At 46.7% G+C, this 9411-nt stretch overlaps 1 pseudogene across 1 annotated transcript; it reads right to left on the reverse strand.

The window, feature by feature from the left end:
- Window positions 1-5305: 5305 nt before the first annotated feature.
- LOC306645625 (olfactory receptor 2S2-like) lies at window positions 5306-8900 on the reverse strand (annotated as a pseudogene). The gene has a single exon. The product of its transcript is annotated as an olfactory receptor 2S2-like (transcript).
- Between the last annotated feature and the right edge of the window lie 511 nt (window positions 8901-9411).

Raw genomic sequence — 9411 nt, forward strand, 5'->3', positions numbered from 1 at the left:
GAGAGCATATTCACTCCCCTGGCTTTGGCACAAGCAACCTGGGCATTGGCTCCAGAGTGTTCTAGGCTGGCTAACCTCTCCTTTTCTGGATACAATGGCATATTGATTTGGAGGAGCCTCAAGTGCCTGGCAGCTCCAAGAGAGCTCCCACTTTCTCAAATCAGGCAAGAAGCAAGAGAGTAAGGTTTCTGGCTTTTGGTGTTGGCTGGAGTCCTGCTGTGACTCCTGTTTTTGTGTTACATTGGCCAAAATTAGAGCTTCTGGTCATCCAGTTTCCAGGGCAGTTTCCCTGGTTTTTCTCCTTTCTCATTCTTTATGTAGTGTAGAGTTGTTTCATTCTGCAGCAATATCCATTTGAGGAACCATTGGTCATGTTGCAGTTGAGAGTACCAGGACAGTAGATGACAGTCAGGTGCCCTGTCTTTTTTTTTTTTTTTTTTTTGGTGCTGGGGATTGAACCCAGGGCCTTGTGCATGCAAGGCAGGTACCCTACCAACTGAGCTATATCCCCAGCCCAGGTGCCCTTCTTTAAATTCAGAACACCTGAGATTGGTATGTCGGTTCATATCCAGAGCACAAGAGCACATATCCACATGTCTTGGCAACTGAGTTATAAGTTAGGAGTTTACAGTTACAAAATTGTTTTAACAAAATAACAAAACAGGCAATAAACCTAGCATTTGATTTTGTATGTAGGTGAACAGTTTGGATAATAATTACAGAAAAATGACATTTACGGATATGTGTTGGGTTGGATACTGCTAATCATCATCATAGAATATATGTATTATTCTAACATAATAGGATATATATATATACACACACACACTATATACATGTGTGTATATATACATATGAACACACACATATACACACCCACATATATACATTAGATTGGTTTGCATGAGCAAGATTGGCTAGTCCCACAGACAGAGCCAGAAAAACTAATAGCTTCTCAGTCTAAGAAATTGAAAGCCTCAGAAGAGTAATCTATGAGGCAGGCTCCATTAAAGCTGGAGGCCCAATAGCTTCCTGAAAAATCACTGTTTGAGTTCACACTGAAAGACTGAAAAAGCTGGACCTGATGTTCATGTGTGATTGCAGTCACAATAGATGTACCTGCTCAAGCAGAATCGAAATTGCATGTATTGGTCAGCTTCCTATTTCTTTCTGTTTTGAAGTGTGCTTTACTAATTTCCTAGGTATGTCTCACTCCAAGTTTACAATCAAGATTAATCATCACAAGCACTATAACAATGGGAGGCACTTTAAATTTCACCATCCTTTTCTTTTTTAATAGGTGAAGGAAATTTACATGCTTTGTCTAAGAAAAAAGGTTAATGGTAGAGTGTAGATACTCAGCCTGACTCCAGGTCCCTCATATGTAATCACTGAACTACACTGTTTCTCTTGAATCAGGACAAAGAGTAGGTAAGTGTGGATTACTTTCTAGTCTGACTTCAGTTCTTCTGAAGTCCTGGAGTATTGAGAGAAACACATGATCTCAATATACTTGTTCTATACAGGTTCTTGTGATAGTTTCTGTGCCCCCCCTCCTTTTTTTTGTGGTGCTGGGGATTGAACCTAGGGCCTCATTCATGCTAAGCAAGTACTCAATCACTGAGAGACATCCCTGGTCCTCCCCAAATCCTTAAAAGATAAAAAAAATAAGAGCCAATCAGAAGATCAAAAATACAACCAAACCAAATATAAAATCTATCAGGATGGAGGTATCCAGCATTGCAGTTGCTACTTCATGATGCTACTGTGGTCCTTATAATTAGATCAGAAAAGGGTCAGAGCTCACATCCTGGGCTGTGCAGGCTTCTTTGCTGATGACTGACATTCTGGAAGCAAGCCCACCTTCTCATTACCTCTTCTGTTCCTCAAAGCATCAAGAATAATTCTCAGTAACCCTTAGCAAAATCCCAAAAGTGTTTCCAAGAGAAAATGGAATAAGGAAACAAAATATAAGTGAGTGACAAAAAGTTCCATTTTAGTCTAACTGCAAATATTCCAAGGTTTGCATGGTTTAAATAGATTTGCATTTTCAACTTGACTTTCTCTGCCGCCTGGATACCTTATTTTGGGCCCTTAGATGACCTATGTAGTGACATTATAAAAATGTAAAATTCCGCAGGGGGAAGGAAAAAAACAATTCCAAACAAGGTGAATAATTTGGATTAGAATTATATGAACAAAATCCAGTTTGGAGTGGAAATTTCTTTTCTTAAATTCCCCAAATTTTCTGTGTCATTTCTATCACTTCTTTTTATTGTTGTTGACAAGAGGAATACCAGTCTAAAAAGTAACCCACACAATTCGGTGGAACAATTTCCTTGAATGGCAATTTTAATGAACTCTACCCCTGCGGATTTTCTACTACCTTCAACAATCATTTTGACTTTTTAGAATGCTTGGAGAATGATCAGCCATAGAATGTTAACAAGAAGAGTTCCCCGACTCTCTCTATTCCAGATGTTATTGGCATGGGGACAGGGATCCCCAGAAGGTTCCAGGTCTAGGTTCTTGACGTTCAAATGAAGAATTGATCAAGATCCACAAGGCTGACAAGCAAAGTATACACTCTGGGATAAAAGAGTGGACTGAGCTGTGAAGTCGCTCAAGGTTCCGACTAAAAAGTGGAGTTTGCTTTTATTAGGCTGTGATTATTTTTTTTCCCTTCTCCCCTGGCACCTAGATTGACAGCTGAATTTAGTATAATTTTTTTTCTCTACTGGCCATGTGTAAATTTCTTTTTCCTTGGAAAATGCACAGAGGGGGAGCAAATCAATGCTAATGATATGTTAACTATCAACAAGTGAATTTTAAGTTGGTCCCTTGGGCTATCGCATATGCTCAAGATCTGGGACTTTCTCTTTAGGGGCTCTAATTCCCCCTTGTGGCCATTTCGCTTTCTCCTTAATTGCAAGATGGTCAGGTTTCCCTTCAAAGGAAAGTGATTCAGACAAAGTGTTAGGTGGGTTAAAATCCAGGGGGTGTTACCTACATTTCTGTCTTTTATATCTATCCCTACCAATGCTCTATCTCCTACCTAACATTGAGAATGATCAGTCACGGACTATCAGTTAGATGATTTCGCGAAATCACACTCCAGACACAATATCTAGATTTTCCCACAGTCTTGGTTCAGTGCAGAGAATTTCCTAAAAGAAAGTCAGCTGTCAGTGATTCCCCTGGGTGTGTCTTCAATATTTTGTGATGCAGCTTTGCCTTTCCTCCTGCCATACCAGAGATAGAAGGATCTATTACAAGTCCCTTTTCCAGAAACTTTTGGTAATTTCTTTCCATATACTTGAAAATATGGTATATGGAGCAAGTGCTTGGTTAAGCCTGAAAGGTAAAATAATGTTTGAAAAAACCCCAAATCCTAAAGGAGTATCGGGTAATTTAGTGGACTGTGGTCCTTGAATCTGGTCTTTTAAGCAGAGAATAAGTGATGTCTTCTGTGCTGTTTTAGGATGGTGCCAATCCTGAAGATGGTGGTACCACTTGGAGTTGGGGATGATTCCAGATTTGGACATGTTGAGTCTGAGGTGCCTGTGGGATCCCTGGTGGGAAGAGTACCACAATAGGCCAGAGCTGGGCCTGATAGCCGAGCAGGCCAGCAGCCCTTGGCTGTCTCCTGACTTGTCTCACTGGAAGGTCCGGATCAGGTCTGCCTGTCTCGAGGACAAGACTGTGGCCAGCAGTGCTGCTGTTCCCTTCACATATCCGGACACTGGCAACTAGGGTCCCCGTCCACCCGCCACTGCTTGGAGATACTCAGCACCACGGGGCTCAGTCCCCAAAGCTTCTGGGTAACAAGTCAGTTCATCAAAGCTGCTCTGGGGAAAGTCCTCACAGAGCTACAGCAGTAGGTCAGACCTGGTGGCATGCTGCTCCCAAGGCGCTCTCATGATGAGGGAATGTCACAGTCAGGGTGAGACAGGTATCAACTGAAAGGTGCCATAGGATGTGAAGAGGACAATCTCAAAGTGCATCAGAGAAGAACGCATGAAAGAGATGGTGTCTGCGCCGGCTTTGAAAACTGGTCTCCACTGTGACTGAGGACAGCATGAACAAAGACCTGGAGGTGGGGAAGTACAGAGGATGTAGTGAGGGGCCAGCCTGTGTGAAGGGGGCAGTGGAAAGTCAGGTGGAAGAGGCAGCTGGGGCCAGCTTCTGGGGGCTTGAAGACTCAGCAGAAGAATTTGGACTCAATGCTGTGGTGATGGGGAGCCATGGAAGGTCCTTGATCACGACAGTGATGGATCGCTTGGGGTTCAACCTCAATGGCAGAACCACTATGAGGGAGGTAAGGAATTTCTTTTAGAGAGCATATGGACAGAGTCATGGGAGAAGCTGGGGAAACCTATGAAAGCTGGCACTTCTGTGTTTTGTGGTGGGCCTGAAGCTGCTCCAGGCCTCCAGGCTGGCAGTCAGGAAGGAATCTGGGAGAGCAATGGAGAGCCCAGGATGATAACTAGAACTTGTGCCTGGCTCAAAGTGCATTCAAGTTCAATGACACTGTGACCTGCTGGAGATGCTGGCACCTTTTGCTTTGGAGCTTCACCTGACCCAGACTGAGGACAGCTGAAAGAGGAGACAGGGCCCCAACTGGACAGGCTGAACTGACTAGGAAAGCAGGTGCATTGGTGACACGATGCCCCCCAGGCCTGGAGATATTCCCCTTTTCCTTGCACGCTATGTGCATTTCTCTTATGGGCAAACTTATCAGACCCATAAGGGAAGGAGCTCCTGGGAAGCACAGTTCCAGTCTAGTTTGGATGATCCAGTACAGAGCTACCACAAGTGAGCTAAGCTGGGCTTTCTTGGGATGATTGACCAGGCAGCAGCCTATGAAGGAAATACCATGAGGGCAAAGGAAGCCAAATCTCTCCTAGCACCTGTGTGGACTCTGCAGAGTGGCGTGTGGTCATTGGGTATTCACAAACCTGTCAGTCCCCTTGTCCTTTCACACACATTCTAGATGTGCTTCTCCTGCCCCTGGATGTTAGATGTGGCCATGAGCCTGGTGTAATTCAAAGGAGTGTGAGTGGAAGAAGCATGTGTGGGAGCTGCCAGGTCAGTTTAGGCTGTGTTACCCTCTCTTCTCCTTTTTTGTGGAGCCCAGCCATGTTCCAGATTGTAACCACTTTGTCATCATGGGTCCCGGGGTGGGGGAGAGGGGTGGAAACAAGGATGTAGGGCAGAACCCCTGACAAGCACTTATGGACCTGGGACTTACGCAAGATTTATCTATTGGATTTAAGCCATCAAAATAGGAGGCCATCACCCACAAGATAGGCTAGCCCATGTTGACTGACAGAGAAGGAGGGCAGCAGTAAATGTGGGACAATTTCCTGGTGAGCACACCTCCCCCAAGCAGAGCTGTGACAGCAGCTTTCACCTCCCCATTTCTCAGGCTGTAAATGATGGGATTCAGTGAGGGTGTCACAGCCCCGTAGAATAATGTGATCATCTTATCCACATTGGGGTCCTTTGCCTTAGGTTTGAGGTACATGAAGGATATGGTCCCATAGAAAACCACCACCACTGTGAGGTGTGCAGAGCAGGTGGAGAAGCCCTTGTGCCGGCTTGCAGCAGAGGGAACCCTAAAGATGGCTGCCAGGATGAAAATGTAGGAGAGGCAGATGAGCAGGAGTGGGGTCAGTGCCAGGATAGCTGTAGCCACCATCAGTGCCAGGGCATTAAGGGAGATGTCTCCACAGGCGAGTTTCAGCACTGCTAAGATCTCACAGAAGAAGTGGTTGATGACATTATGTCCACAGAAGGGGAGGCGCCAGAGCAGGATGGACTGTAGCAGTGAGTTGGCAAAGCCTGTCCCCCAGCTCAGCGCTGCCATCTGCAAGCACATCTGCCCAGTCATGAGCTCTGTGTACCTGAGGGGTTGGCAGATAGCCACAAAGCGGTCATAGGCCATCACAGCCAGGAGCAGGCACTCTGTAGTGTTCAGAGCCAGGGTCAAGTACATCTGCAGGGCACAGGCCGGGAAGGAGATGGTACTTCTGGTTTGCAGGAAGTTGCTGAGCATGAGAGGCATGAAGGAGGAGGTGCCACAGATGTCTATGAGGGAGAGGGTGCTGAGGAAGAAGTACATGGGGCTGTGCAGGCGGGGGTCCAGCATGATCAGCACCATGAGGAGGGAGTTCCCCAGCAGAGTCATGCAGTAGATGCCCAGGCAAAGACAAACAGGACCATCTCCAGGCCACGGTGCTCATGGAGCCCCAGCAGGACATAGCCCTCCACAGCTGTGTGGTTGGTCTCCTCCATCTCATCCTCTTTCCTTTTTCATCTGGACCACTCAGCTTCTCAAGAAAGCTCTCGCTGTTGTGGGGGCCAAGGGAGTTGGATGTGTGACTTGCAGTGGGTCAGCCTCTTGCTGGAACCGAGCTTCACCATCTGCACAAGGAGGGAGTTGGACTTCAGGCCTACAGTGGCTCTCCCAGCTTTGCTCTTGTATGGACCCTAAGGGGAATGTGGCACATCCTGGCCTCCCAGGCTCTTGGCTGTTCATCCCTGGGGCTTTCAGAGGAGACAGAGGAATAGGAAATATGTGTGACTTGTTTTCTTTTTAAAACAAAAGAGTCTCTGCCATTCAAAGGAAGCATCTTTTCTCGGGTATGACTTCCTATGAGTAAATTATGCCCACAGTATTTCAGATTCTTTCATTCACTGATTCACTCATAGCCTGTGATAGGTATTGTTTTAGTCGCTGGGTCTACATCAGTAAGAAAAAAAGGGAGCAAAAGTTTCCAGAGTTGTCTCTGTTGTTCCCTCACTTCCTTGACTGAGGTGAGAGGAGCCCTGGGAAGCAGGTGCGTGATGACTGGTCTTGCCTGGTGTCCCTCCAGGCCCTGAGGAGGGAATGTTTTGGCTCCACGGGATGTGTAAATCTGATTTCTGGTCATCACTGCTTAAGGAATCACAAACCATTCATTGATTTTTTTTTAAACGGACACACATGAGCATGTGTACCCCAATAGAGCTGCTGATGGCAGGATTTAGCTCTGTTCACGAGAGCCTAGTGACTCATTTGTGGGCCTCCAAATTGCTATTTAGGATAAGTGAGATTGTCAGGGATGCCTGGCAAGCAGGGACACCAGGAGCTAATCTGGCCTTGAGTGACCAGTTGTTGAGTAGCTTTAGAAAGGCAGGAGAAGAGGCTGTGGTTTGCTCCCAGGCAGCCTCCACTGCTGTGCTGAGCTGGTCTCAAGGCCTTCTCTTAAAGGGACAGTGTTAAAATTCAGAGGAGGAAGCCCACATGTCCCCAAAGCACACTAGTGTCCTTAGGATGGGAAAGCTGTCTTATGGGTCAGGTGGCCCCTTGTGTAAAGGAGAAATAGGAGGAGAGCATGACCTTAGATCAGTAAGTAGATATCATGCCCATTTTGTCCTTTGACACTTGATTTGCCTATGAAGCCAAGGTGTGAGGACAGAGACAGTGCCCTTATCATTCATTCTGGGCTGGAAAATTTCCCCATTTTTCCTGCTTAATTGTATCCACCATTTGGATGAGGCCCTCGCCCCTATGCACCCTCTCTTTTTCTAGCTCTACATCTTTGCTCAAGATTGAGGCATGTCCTTCCTCTCTGCCACTATGGACATTCCTGCTAAACTTTAGAGACCAGTTATATGTCTGTATTTTTTTTTTTTTTTAAATCTCATCCCTTTCCCTTTCCTGCTCCCTTCTCTGTTCCCTCACTGGTCAGCCATGCTCCCAAGTTTATTGTGTGGGAGCACCTGTCCCTGCACCTGTTCACTCTACTAAACCTTCAAGGCAGGCTCTGTCCCCTCCCCTGTAGCACTGCATGCAGCAAGTGGTAAGGGCAGGCACTCAGCACATGTCAAATGCATGATTCAAAACCCCAGGTGTGCCTTCTAGCTTCAGTGCAAAGGTGTTTGTACCGAAATGTTCAAGTCACTTGGCTGAAACTGAGTTTGCCCCTTGAAAATCAGAGATCCTGTGCAGCACAGGAGATGCACACGTACATGCTTGTAAACTTCCCAGGGTGATTCGGTGACATGTTGTTTGGACTCTAGATGGAAGGCTGCATTCTCACACACAGTCCCTACTCCGTCTGTAACTTCCCAGACAAGGGTTCCAGGGACTTCTGTGACATCCTCTCCCCATGCAAAGCCCATGAAGCTTTTCCTTTCTCTATCCTGAATGAAGGTGCTTGTTATGAACAGTTTTGGATCATACAAGACAGTTGCTATTTCTGGGTCAGTAACTCCTCTCAGTTGTCCCTGTGAACATTCAAAGACAGAGTTCCTTGGACTGAGGTTAGCACAAAGATAATGGAATGCCCCAATGTGCTGGGTCATTCACTTCCTACTTGACTATTAGTCACTGGGCAATTATGAGAGCTGGTGCCCATGCCTGGTGCTGAGAATACAGCAGAAACCGTCATAGCATCTGCCCTCTGGAGTTTACACTTACTTATTCACTCTGTGTGTCCCAGGGACACATCCTTTCCCTCCCTGGCTTTAGACCTCGGAGATTGTCTAAACCCGGTGAGTCTGGGGTGTGAAGGCAATTGTCAAAGCTGAAATCTGGGAAGAAGCCCTGGGAGGGCTCAGTCTCTGCTCCGCGTGTGCTCACGACATGGCCTGTGTTCACTTCAAATTCTGACGTGTTTTCAGGCAGGGGAAGGTGGGAGCTCCCCTGAGTCTGCCTCTCTCTCCTCACCCTGGTCTCTCACCAAAGACCCTGAGGGAGAGGTGCAGGCCTTTGAGGCTTCTGGCAGAGGCTCTGGCCTGCCCTCCTGCCTCACTTCCACAGCACCCCTTGTGCACAGCTGCTCCAGCCTGGCCAGACCACTGCCATTGCTGGGACAGAGCCTGCTGGCCTGGCCTTTGTTGTCCACTTATTCTTCCAGGCTGAGTTCACACCGTACCTTCTGTGTGCCACCTAGTCTAATGGCACAGAGTAGAACTGAGCACCCCACAAACAGGATGGTTGCCCAGTTTTAGCACAGGTTAACCTCATTGTGCCTTGAATTCTGGCTAGATTGCTGATCCTCTCTGTCTGATTAGACTATTGGATATGGAGCAATTGAAGAGAAAGGCTATGTCTGGTTTTATCAGTCACCCTCCAAGTGCCTGGCACCCAGGAATGTCAGCAATTGCCATTCTAATTAAAGTAACCATTTATTGACATCCAGTGCTGTGATTCTGTCAAAACTCTTGAAAATTCCACTGTCTCACCATGAGATCAACCCCTTTACCTGTCCATCCATTTATTAAGATACAGTGCTGCTTGCTGTTCTGCCAGAAATCTTGATCCAGTGTCTCACCTTGAGATCAGTACCCTTCCCTGTCCATAATACTCCCCCAGAAGAAACTATGGAAGCATTGCTTTGTGAGCCAGTCTAACCTGGGTGG

This window comes from Sciurus vulgaris, assembly GCF_902686455.1.
Source record: "Sciurus vulgaris genome assembly, chromosome: 15".
Classification (NCBI taxonomy): domain Eukaryota; kingdom Metazoa; phylum Chordata; class Mammalia; order Rodentia; family Sciuridae; genus Sciurus; species Sciurus vulgaris.